The following is a 13269-nucleotide window of genomic DNA, read 5'->3' as shown; positions in this document are numbered from 1 at the left end:
ATTTGTCTTCTATAAAGTGTCCAGTCACCTAAGGGTTAAAAGATAGGAAGGAGAAAGATCCCTTGTTGGAAAGTATGATCTTAAGAAAAATAAATAAAAGGTGTCCTTAAAAATTATTGTCAGTTGCGTATAAATATACATATATACATAATTATGTGACCTTCTTGGGTCTCAGTTCAAATTTAAAAGAAGAAAAAAAAAGTTTTATCACATTGTCCTTTTCTCAGGAATTGCCATAGGAAATTTCTGTGTGCATTGTATTTCCCATATAAAAGTTAAAATCTAGTAGTATGTTTACTATTTTTCTTTCAAATCAATCTTTTCCTATTATAATTCCATTTAATATTCTTAAAATTTTTGTGGTTTATTTATATAATTTATGGCATTTTCTTAAGTTTTATGTCTTTTATAAAACATCAAATTAAGGAAAAATTTTGAAACTCAAAATCTTTTAAAAATGGTTATAAAATATAATTAGAAAATATATTAAATTTCAAATAATTAGGTTAAACTAATTTTTATTTTTAACTAACTCTGAGTGTAGGGAAATTAGCAAGTAAGCACATAAATGATGAGTTGAAATATTCATATTTATTAATCTTTTAGAAATAACTTTAATCTTTTTTTCCCCAAAGTAGATCAATGTACATTCCTTTTCTTATCATTGAAATTTCTACATGCATGAAAATGCTTTTATCAGTAAATGTCATGGTTTATTTTCTCACTCAAAAAAATATAAATTAAAGAAGCTTGAAGATATATCATGTATATGATTTCTAGATAGAAAGATAGATGATAGATAGATAGAGATGTGTTTGTGCTTGTGATTGTGTATACTCAAAAGGAAGCAAGAACAAAGCATTTACATTGACATTTTTTCTTCATGGAATAGGAGAAATATTTTCCATAAGTAGCAGAAGATAGCGCAATGTCTTTGATTTTCATATTTGTGGTTTTCTTAATTATATGAAATATTCATTTTTTTGCCTTTCACTGTCTTAGGGACCTGAGTTTTCAGTTTATTATAATGAATGACTATAGCTGTTTGAATGAAAATTAAATCCTTTGTGAAGTATATAAAATAATATTCATATTGAATTTAGCTTCAAATTCAGATGAATCTACTTCTTAAAAATAAAAAAAAAAAAATACTAAGACATACAGGTCCCAAATAGCTAAAAGCCCCAAATAGTATATGGTATGGTTTATATATTGAAATATGCGTATTCTATTCATGTTATATAAGCAAAGTATTTTGATTTGGAAAGTAAAAATATGAGAAAGAAGGGAGCTGAGCTATATCAAAATAATAATGCTGCATGCTATTTACTTAATGTGATTTTTTTTGAAATGTGAAATTTTTTGATCCAAGCCCCTAAATATATGTTTTGTGAGAATAAGAAATGTGTCCATTTTTTCATATGTTCAGAAGATAACAAAGTCTAAGGTCCTACATCCTGAGCCTTCAAGGAAAAAAAAAAGAATTAGTTTTAGTCCATAGAACAGCTCAAAAGAGATTTTTAAAATCAAGTAATAAAGGAATAGGAGAAATTGGGAAGAGAAATGAGAATGGTAAAAAAGGAAATACAAAAAGCCAAATGAGGAGAAGAATATCTTAAAAAGCAAAATTGACCAAATGGGAAAAAAAAAGGTGTAAGAGCTCATTGAGGAAAATAATTCCTTCAAAATTAGAATTAAGCAAATGAAAGCTAATGACTTTATGAGAAATCAAGAAACAATAAAATGAAACAAAAAATGAAAAATTAATAAAAAATGTGAAATACATGACTGAAAAATAACTGACATGGAAAATAGATCCAGGAAATCTAATTTTAAACGTAGTGGTCTACCTGAACACCATGATGGAAGAAATAGAAAGCCAAAACACTATCTTTTAAGAAGTTGTTAAAAAAAAAAGTGTCCTGATATTCTAGAACTAGAGTTCTAGAACTAAAATCAACATTGAAAGAATCCAACAATTCTCTCCTGAAAGAGATTTCAAAATGAAAACTCCTGGGAATATAACAACCTAATTCCAGCACTTCAAGGTCAAAGAAAAAATATTGCAAGTATCCAAAAATAAATAATTCAAGCATGTTGCAGCAAAAGAGTAATAGGATAATTTAAGATTTAGCAGTTTCTACATTAAGGGATTTGAGGACTTGGAAAAGGATATTCTGGAGAGTATAGGAGCTAGGATTACAACCCAGAATCACCCTCCCAGAAAAAGGAAACATGATCCCTTAGGGGAAAAATAGATATTCAGTGAAACAGAGTACTTTTAAGTAAACATGATGAAAAGAACAGCATTGAATAGAAAATTTGTCTTGTAAATACAGGTCTCAGAAGAGAAGCATAAGGACATAATCAACAAAAGGAAATCATAATGAACTTAATCTGTAGGACATTTAGTTTATCAACAGAGGGCACAAATGTGAGTTGGATATAAAGAAAAAACTTCTAAAAATATAATTAAGGGTTGGTAAAGGATAGTACTGGAAAAAACAGAAAGGGAAAGATGGAATCACATAAATTATTTTTCCATGAAAGTGACAAGGAAAAAAAAAAACTTTTATAGTAGAGGGGAAGTGAAAGGAAGTGAGTGACCTTTACTCTCATCAGAGTTGGCTCAGAGCAAATAATATACACCCATGATTCGGTATAGAAATTTATCTTATCATACAGGAAAGGAGGAAGGGGAGGGTATATGAAAACTGGGAGAAAGGAATAGAAAGGAAGGCCTATAGAATGAGGATGTAGTCAGAAACAAAATATTTTTGAGGAGGGATAGAGTGAAAAGAGAGAGCCATAATAGAATAAACAAGAGGAAAATATATTGTGCAATAGTAATTGTGAAAAGAATTTTGAAACAAGTTTCTCTGACAAAGGCCTCCTCTCTCAAATATATAGGAATTTGAGTCAAACTTATAAAAAATAATATCCTTTCTCAATTGATAAATAATCAAAAGAAATGAACAGTTCTCAGATGAAGTAATCAAGCTATTAAGAATCATCTCAAAAAATAATCTCATAATTGATTGGAGCAATGTAAATTAAATAAGTTTCAGGTACTATCTCATCTACTAGATTGGCTAATGGGATAAAAAGGAAAATGACAAATAATGAAGGAAATGTGAGAAAAACGAGACATCAATGCATTGTTGGTGGAACTGTGAACTGATTCAACAATTCTGTAGAGCAATTGGGATTATGTTCAAAGGGCTATAAAATCACATATGCTCTTTGACCTAGCAATACCAATACGAGGCATTGTATCCAAAAGAAAAAAATTAAAAGGGAAAGGATATATATATATCAGAAAAAGCTGGAAAAACTTCCAAAAGGTAATTGAAAGTAAAAGTATTATATACAAAGTAGCATCAATAATATAACATGGTCAGATGTTAATAACTTTGTTATTCTTGAGAATAAATGTATCCAAGACAACAAATGGTATGAAAGAAAAAAAAAACTGATTGTGTCTGAATACAAAATGAAGAATTCTTATCTTTTTTATCTTATTGTTTTTTTTTTTTTTTAGATTTAGATTGAGATTTTTGGGGGAGGAGTCTATGAGTTCTTTTACACATAAAAAGAATGTTGTAAAAGAACAACATAACTTTCATGGAAATGTTTTACATAATGTCACTTGAGCCTTCTCAATAGAGAATGAAGAAAGGGTGACAGCTGGAACTCAAATTTTAAAAATGAATGATAAAAAATTGTTTTATATGTAACTGAGTAAAATATAAAATTAAGAAATGCTTGACAAATCTGAAGAGCAGTAAATAAATAATTTGCAAATTTATAAGAGGTAGGAATGCACAATGTCCTTTCTTTAAAGTGATGATTTCATAAAGTATTTTTACTGAAAATGGCTCTCTCAGAAAGTAGCTATTTAAAAAATTTTATTAGCTTGAAAAAATGATGCCTTTCATATTTCTTACTGAACTGTGACAACACCATAAAAGGCAGCTAAAATATGAGAGCACTTTACAGACAGAATGTTCCATTTCAGTATTGTATTTTGCAAGTTGACTCTCTCTTATGCTGTAGCTTTTTATTTAATCAGTCAATTCACTCAGTCTAATACCAATTTCCTATGACATAGTAATATGTAACAATGCAGAATGAACTTTATTCTGAGGATTCTGATGAGACACTTACTGCTTAAATTACAAAAGTTCTTGATTCTGACTGAAAACATGATGTATTGTCTTATGCAGATTATACTCACAAGTATGAAAATTAGTTTTTAAATTTAGGTTTTTTTGCATGTCTAAGTCTGTTTCTTTGCCATCACCATCCAACATTCTACCAAATCCCCAAACTACAATGCCACAGATTTCATGACAAATAAGTTATTGGGTTGTTCAGGATGTAGTTTATAATTCTAAAAGTCTATCCAAGATTTTCTGTATCATTTCCCCCATTTAGTAAAGTGTTATATTTATTTAATTTCTCTAATGGCTATAAAAATGAACAAAATAATAGTGACATTAGCATTTTTTGAACAACAGACAAGCTGATTTGAATTTCATCTATAGGCTAATGAGTGACATATTATGGGCAATTTTTACACTATTTTGCACCTTTGATCCCCCATATACAATTTAAAAATCTCAGTATTTTTTTTTTTCAGTGTAAAAGTGAACTATTATCTGGAAGGTAGAGGCAATATACCATATTGGTATTGACTTGATTGACATGCTCTGCTATCACTGTTATCTTATGATCTGTGAAATTAGAATGTAAATATATTTCAAATTTGTTCCTTAATAGAAACTTGTATTTTCAGAAATTCTGACTACTGAGGGCAGAAAACGGATACTAAAATAGAGAATGCATTCAGCTGAAATATCCTAGCATTTCCTTCCAAATAACTACATGATAAAGCTTCAAATCAAATTCTAGATTAGTAGACCCAACAAAATGTAAGAGTGAAATCTTTCAATCCAAAACAATATAAGAAGTGGGAAAGGGAGATTTTTGACTCTGGAATGGAGGCTGATCAAGAGCCTCTGTGATTATAACACCAGTGTTGGTAACCAAAAGCACTAGCCATTTCAGAAGCTCTCAAATAGAAATGAAAAGGAACTGGTCAGGAAACCCAAATGCTAGCACTGAACATTGAACTCAGACTTCCTTAATTACTCCATTTCCTATAAGCACTTGTAGATAATAGTTCAAAGGCACAGAGGAATACTTTCAGTGAAGATGGAGGGAAAACAGTAAGAGAAAATATGGATTATTATCAGCATTAATTGAAATTTGAAGAAGAAGAAGAAGAAATCTCTCCCTAGATCCCAACACCTTGGAAACATTAAAAACTTCTAAACATTGAAATATAGCCCCTAAAAAAATAATGTGGAAAAAAAAAAACTCTAAACTTGAAATACAGTGGCTCTCCCCAGTCCCCAACCACAATACTGGGAACAGACTCTAACAAAAATATAAATTTCCTGAAAATTAAAATAATTTTGAGGTACCACTCTCACTTCTCAGATTGGCTAAAATGACAGGAGAAGATATAAAAAAAGTTTAAGGTGATGTAGGAAAACTGGAACACTAATGCATTATTGGTAGAGTTGTGAAATAATCCAACCATTCTGGAGACCAATATAGAACTATGCCCAAAGGGGTATAAAACTGTGCATACCATTTGACCCAGCAATGCCATTACTGGATTTTTATCCCAAGAAAATCATAATTGAGGAAAAAGAACCCACATGTGCAAAAATATTTATAGCACCTCTTTTGTGGTAGCAAAGATTTGGAAAACAAGTAGATTGCCCATCAGTTGGGGAATGGCTGGAAAGGTTGTGGTATAGAAAAAAAAATGGAAAATTATTGTTCTATAAAAATGATAAGCTGATTTAAGAAAGTCCTGAAAAGATTTACATGAACTGATGCTGAGCGAAACAAGCAGAATCAGGAATACATTGTACATAATAACAAGAAGAATATGTAATGATCAGCTATGAAAGACCTGGTTCTTCTCAGTGATCCAAAGGAATCCCAATAGACTTTGGACAGGAAATGCCATCTTCATCCAGAAAAAGAACTAAGGAGACTGAATGTAAATCTATACATACTATTATGTTCACTTATTTTTTTTGTTGTTAATTTTTTTTATTTCTCCCATGTGTTTCTTTTTTCCATTTTGCTCTGAAATTTCTCTCCAGCATGGTTCATGAAGTAATATATTTATAAAAATTAAACAAATTTTCTCTTTTGAGAAATTTGCGGGGGCGGAGCCAAGATGGCGGAGAAGTCACACGTGACTTTCTAAGCTCTTCTCTTACCCTCTTTATCAATATTATATCGAGCCTCAAAAATAGTCTTGACTGCACAATTGTAAAGATAAAAGAACAACCACCGGCCGAAGAAAACCGTCTCACCAAAAAGGTTGGTCCCGGGGGAGATCGGACGGGGAGAGAAATTAGGTTCCAGGAGAGTCTCAAAACCGAGGGTGGGCACAGATCTCAGCACAAGTGAGCAGCCCCAACCCGCAGAGGGGCTTCTCCTTGGGAGTTTGGGATCCGCACGGCAGGAGGACGCAGCCCGGGGCCTCCAACGCAGTGGGGGTCTTTGGGGCCATAGAGTTTCCAGGGCCGATTTGCATCAGGCAGAGACGCTGGGCAGAGTTTGTGGCAACTGCGTTCTGCAGTCAGCTTAAACCCCAACAGTCCCAAAAGAGGCCCGGCCGGGTTGGGACACCACCACTTCCAGCCGAGGGCAATGATAATCCACCCCACAAGGCTTAAAGCTCGGCCAGTGCTGAATCCACTTCCTGTTGGGGAAGGGAAAACTCCACCCAGAGCACCCTATACCTCGAGCCAGAAATGGTTTACATCTTTCCCCTGCTCCAGAGGAAGCTGGTAACCCCTTGCCTAGGAGACCCACCCAAAGGCTTTCAAACATGAATAAAAAGATGAAAAGAACAACGACAACTTTATGCAAAAAAAAGCAGGTCAGCAAACCTGAAGAGACCTCAAACAGCAAAAATGCATCAGACTGTCCTTTACATAATGTTTCATAGAAGAGACCATTAAAAGTCTCAAAAGAGAGTTAGAAGATAAATGGGGAAAGGAAAGAAATTAAGAGAGCAACAACTTCCTGAAATACGAATTGGAAAAAGTAAAAAAATCTCAGGAAAGTAAGAATTGTGAATTGGAAAAAATAAAGAATTCACTAGAAAGTAGGATTTGGAATTGAAAAGACAAAGAACTTCCCAAAAAGAGGATCCGGAATTGGAAAAGACAAAGAACACAAAGAAAGTGGATTTGGAATTGAAAAGAAAATAATTAAAAAAAAAAATTAGTGAAATGGAAAAATTCCACAGACCAAAACAAACATTCAAAAACTCAATTGGACATATACAGAAAGAAGTAAAAAAGCTATTGAAGAAAATAATTTTTAAAAAATTAGAACTGAACAATTAAACTAATGATTCATTGAGACAGCAAGAATCAAAACAAAACAAAAAATGACAAACTGAAAAACCACGAATTATCTACTCCAAAAACGACAGACTTGGGAAAAAGATCTAGGAGAGATAATCTGAGGATTATTGGACTTTCTGAAAACTATGATGAAAAAAAGAGCCTAGATACTATTTTTACAAAAATCATCAAAGAGAACTGCCCAGATGTTTAGAATCAGAAGGTAAAATAGGCATTGAAAGAACATCGAAACCCTTCTGAAAGAAAAACCCCAAAATAAAACCCCAAGGGGGCAAAATTTCAGAACTATAAGATTAAGGAAAAAATTTTACAAGCAGCCAAAAACCATTTAAATAGAGGTGCCACAATAAGGATCACCCAAGATCTGGCTGCCTCACATTAAAGGAAAGAAGGGCCTGGAATATGATATCTGAAAGGCACAAGAACTTGAGATGCAGCCAAGAATAAACTACCCAGCTGTGAGCATTTTTCTTCCCAGGGAAGAAGATGGATATTTAATGAAACAAATGAATTCCATTTGTTTCTGAAGAAAACCAGAACTAAACAAAAATTTGATCTCCGAATAGAACTCAAGAGATGCAGAAAAAGGTAAAAATAACCTTGAGAATTGTATTTCGTTGGGGGTATAAAAAGAATAAGTATAATTTGATTGTATGATATAACATAAAAAAAGGGGTAGATATGGAAAAGGGATGATGGCAGAATAAGGTGGGAAGGAGGGATAAAAAGAGGGAAACCACATCCCCAAAGAGGCTAAGGAAACTTATCAATCTGAGGGAATTTGGAGGGGAGGAACATTGGTGAATCTTACCTCATCAGAGTTGGCCAAAGAAAAAAATAATTGACATTTGTTTTAGAGAAAATTCTCTCTCACCCCAAAAATGGGGAGAGAAAAGGAAAAGAAAAAGAGAATAAGGGGAAGGGGAAAGACCCGGGGGGAGGGATTAAAAGGATAAGTATCGGATAAAGAGGGTACATAAGTTTAAAAGGGGAAAGAGGGTTGGGGGAGGGAAGAAGGGAAAAAGCACAACTGGGGTTATTAGGACAGGAAAAGATTTAGTAATTCAACCGTAAATGTAAATGGGATGAACTCCCCATAAAGAGGAGGCAGATAGCAAATGGATCAAAGTCAGAACCCTACAAATGTTGTTTACAAGAAACACATCTAAAGCGGGGATGCATAAGAAAGTAAAAGGCTGGAGCAAAATCTATTTTGTTCAGGTGGCAAAAAAGGGAGCCATCCTTATCTCAGATCAAGCAAAAAGTAAAATTGATCTAATTAAAAGAGATAAGGAAGGAACTACATCCGCAAAGGGTAGCATAAACAACGAAGCAATATCAATATTAAACATATATGCACCAAGTGGTATGGACCAATTCCTAAAGGAGAAGTTAAGAGGTTGAAAAGTAGACAACAAAAACTGTAATAGTAGGAGATCTCAACCTTGATCCAGAATTAGACAAACAAACCAGAAAACAAAAGAAAAAATTAAAGAAGTAAATAGAATATTAGAAAATTTAGGTATATTGATCTTTTGGAGAAAATTGAATGGAGATAGAAGGAATAAATTTTTTCCCAGCAGTTCATGGACCATTCAAAATTAATATATTAGGACAAAAGACCTCAAATTAAATGCAAGAAAGAGAAAAAATGTTTTTTTCGACTGATGCAATAAAAACACATTCAAAAAAAAAGAGGAGGAAAAGACCAAAAAGTAATTGGAAACAAACAATCTCATCTTAAAAATGATTGGGTGAAGAGCAAATTATAGATACAATTAATAATTTATAAGATAATGACAATGATAGAATCATACCCAAAATTTGTGGATGCAGCCAAAAGGGTAATAAGAGGGAATTTTATATCCTTAGAGGCTTATTGAATCGAGAAAGAAAAGATTAATGAATTTTTAACTAAAAAACAAAAAAGACCAAATTAAAAACCCCAATCAAATAAACAAATTGGAAATTTAAAAATTAAAAGGAGAAATTAAAAAATATTGAAAGAAAAAAAGTATTGAACAATTAATAAAACTAAGAGTTGGTTCATGAAAAGCCAATAAAATAGATAAGCCTTTGGTAAATCTGATTAGAAAAAAAGGAGGGAGGAAAATGAAATTATAGTCAAAATGAAAAGGAGAACTTTCCACCAATGAAGTGGAAATTAAAAATAATAAGGAATTATTTTGCTCAATTTATGCCAATAAATTTGATAACCTAAGTGAAATGGATTAATACCTCCAAAAATAAAGACTTCCCAGACTAACAGAGGAAGAAGTAAATTAAAGTCCCATTTCAGAAAAAAGAAATAGAACAGGCAATTAAACAACTCCCAAGAAAAAACCCCAGGACCAGATGGATTTCATTGAATTTTACCAAACATTTAAAGAACAATTGGCCCCAATGCTATATAAATTGTTTGATAGAATAGGGAATGAAGGGTACCAAATTCCTTCATGACACAGACATGGTACTGATACCAAACCAGGTAGGCTGGGAAACAGAGAAAGGAAAATTATAGACCAACTCCCTAATGAATATTGACAAAAAATCTTTAAAAAAAGATATTAGCAAAAGACTAAGAAAATCATCTCCAAGATAATACACTAATCAAGTAGGATTTATACCAGGAATGCAGGGCTGGTTCAAATTAGGAAAACTATCAATATAATTGGCCAAAAACCAAATTAACAAAACCATATGATCATCTAATAGATGCAGAAAAGCATTTGATAAAATCCAACATCCATTCCATTAAAAACACTTGAGATATAGGAATAAATGGACTTTTCCTTAAAATAATCAGCAGCATCTATTTAAAACCATCAGTAAGATCTTTAATGGGACAAACGCAACCATTCCAATAAGATTGAGGAAACGGCCCCATCACCGTTACTATTTTATTGTATTAGAAACCAGCTATAGCAATAAGAGCTGGAAAGAGATTAAAGGAATAAGAATAGCAAGAGGAAACAAATTATCCCTTTGCCGATGACATGATGGTATACTTAGAGAACCCCAAAGATTCTCAAAATTATTAGAAATAATCCAAACTTTAGCAAAGTTGGTTATAAAATAAACCCACATAAGTCATCAGCATTCTTATATATCACAAAAAAATCCAACAGTCAGAGTTACAAAGAGAAATTCCATTTAAAGTAACTACGATAATATAAAAATATTTAGGAATCTATCTGCCAAGGGAAATTCAGAAACTTTATGAAAAATTAACCAATTTTCACACAAATTAAGTCTGATCTAACCAACTGAAAATATTAAATGCTCTGGGGGCGAGCAAATAATAAAAGATGACAATATTACCTAAACAATCTATTTATTTAAAGGCCATACCAATCAGACTCCCAAAAAACTATTTTAATCCTAGAAAAAAATAACAACAAATTATATGGAAAAAAAAAGGTCAAGAATTTCAAGGAATTAATGAAAAAAAATCAAATGATGGTGGCTTAGCTGTACCAGACTAAAATTTATTATAGAGCAGCAGTTACCAAAACATTTGGTATTGGCTAAGGAATAGATTGTTGATCAGTGGAATAGATTAGGTTCAAGGGATAAAACAGTCACAAAATATAAACCTAGTCTTTGAAAAACCCAAAGATCCCGCTTTTGGGATAAGAACTTACTGTTTGATAAAAAAGGGGGAAAAATTGGAAACAATATGGCAGAAACTAGGCATTGATCCATACCAACACGACACCAAGATAAGGTCAAAATGGGTTCAGACCTAGGATAAAGAATGAAATTATTAATAAATTAGAGGAACATAGGATAGTTTACCCTCAGACCTGAGGGGGAAGGTCTTTATGACCAAAGAGAACAGAGATCATTGATCACAAAAAGAAAAATTTCGATTAAAAACTGAAAAGTTTTGACAAACAAAACCAATGCAGACAAGATTAGAAGGGAAGCAATAAACTGGGAAAAAATTTTACAGTCAAAGGTTCTGATAAAGGCCTATTTAAAATATATAGAGAATTAACTCAATTTATAAAAATCAAGCCATTCTCCAATTGAAAAATGGTCGGATATGAACAGACAACTATAGAAATTGAATATTTCAGTCATAGAAAAAGATGCTCCAAGTCATTATTAATCAGAGAAATGCAAATTAAACAACTTAAGATACCATTAACACCTGCGATTGGCTAAGATGACAGGAAAAATAATGATGATTGGGAGGGGATGGGAAAACTGGGACACTGATTCATTGTTGGTGGAGTTGTGAACGAATCCAACCATTTTGGGAGAGTAGTTTGGATCTATGCTCAAAAGTTATCAAACTGTGATTACCCCTTTGATCCAGCAGGATACTGGGATTATATCCCAAAGAGATTTAAAGGGGGGGACCTGTATGTGCACGAATGTTTGTGGCAGCCCTTTTGTAGTGGTGAAACGGCTGAATATTCCATCGTTAAATAAAAAATTGTGGTATATGAAAATTATGGAAAATGTTCGTAAGAAATGACCAACAGGATGATTTAAAAGGCCTGGAGACTTACAGAACGATGTATGAAATGAGCAGGACCAGGAGATCTTATATACTTCTAAACAATACTAAATGACCAGTTCTGATGGATCAGGCCATCCTCAGCAACGAGATCAACCAAATCATTTCTAATGGAGCAGTAATGAACTGAACTAGCTATACCCAGAAAAAGAACCTGGGAGATGACTAAAACCATTACATTGAATTCCCAATCCCTATATTTATGCAACCTGCTTTTGATTTCCTTCACAAGCTAAAATTTAAAAGAGCGATTCTTTTTGTACAAAAATAATGTTTTGGTCATGTATACTTATTGTGTATCTAAGATTTTAATATATTTTAACATCTACTGGTCATCCTGACATTTAGGGAGGGGTGGGGGGAGGGAAAAATTGGAACAAGAGGTTTGGCAATTGTTAATGCTGTAAAGTTACCTATGTATATATCCTGTAAATAAAAGGCTATTAAAAAAAAAAAAAAAAAAAAAAAAAAAAAAGAGAAATTTGCTCTTGCAATACCAGAGTATAAAGATTTATATAGAGAACAATGAATCTTGATCATTCTACTCGCGCAAAGCATCTTTTAAGGTTGTATTTAAAATTGCTCTTAGAAAGCTGTTAAGAAGGGTTATATTGTGCACAACTACGTAGTGGATAGAGCACCAGCCCTGAATTCAGTAGGACCAGTGTTCATATTTGGTCTCAGATATTTAACACTTCCTAGTTGTATGACCTTGGGCAAGTCACTTAACCTTAATTGCCTCGGGGGGGGGGGAAGAAGGGTCATATTGACTGTAGGAAAAAATTAATTGTAGTGTCCCCAAAAAAGGTTATTACAGTACCTATTTTCTACCAATTTTTTTTTTCAAATCAAGGAAAAGGATGGAAAACTGTGCAAACAAAAACAAACCTCATCAGAAAAAGTTATTATGGTGACAGAGAAGAGAAAGATCTAAATTCAGAAGACAATGAAGTCAAAAAAGTAACAAGAAAAGCAAAAAAAAAATTAAATTAAACAAAAGCTAAACAGTAATTCTTGGAGGAAAAATAAAATTATTTTCAAAATCAAACAAGAGCTGCAGAGAACAAAATAAAAGGGAAATGCAAGAGAATGAAGAAAATTAAAAAGAGATAATTAAAAAAAATAGTAATAGAGGTACAAAATTTTTTTTTTTTTTAATGTTTTATAAAACAGATTAGGCCAACCTGGGAGGAAAGGTGCAAAAATTCCTCATGGTAATACCACTTTAGAAAACATAATTGGCCAAATCTAAAGATTGTAGCAAAACAAATTTTT

The sequence above is a fragment of the Sarcophilus harrisii genome, chromosome 4 (assembly GCF_902635505.1).
Source record: "Sarcophilus harrisii chromosome 4, mSarHar1.11, whole genome shotgun sequence".
Classification (NCBI taxonomy): Eukaryota; Metazoa; Chordata; class Mammalia; order Dasyuromorphia; family Dasyuridae; genus Sarcophilus; species Sarcophilus harrisii.
Note: the sequence above shows the minus strand (reverse complement) of the source record.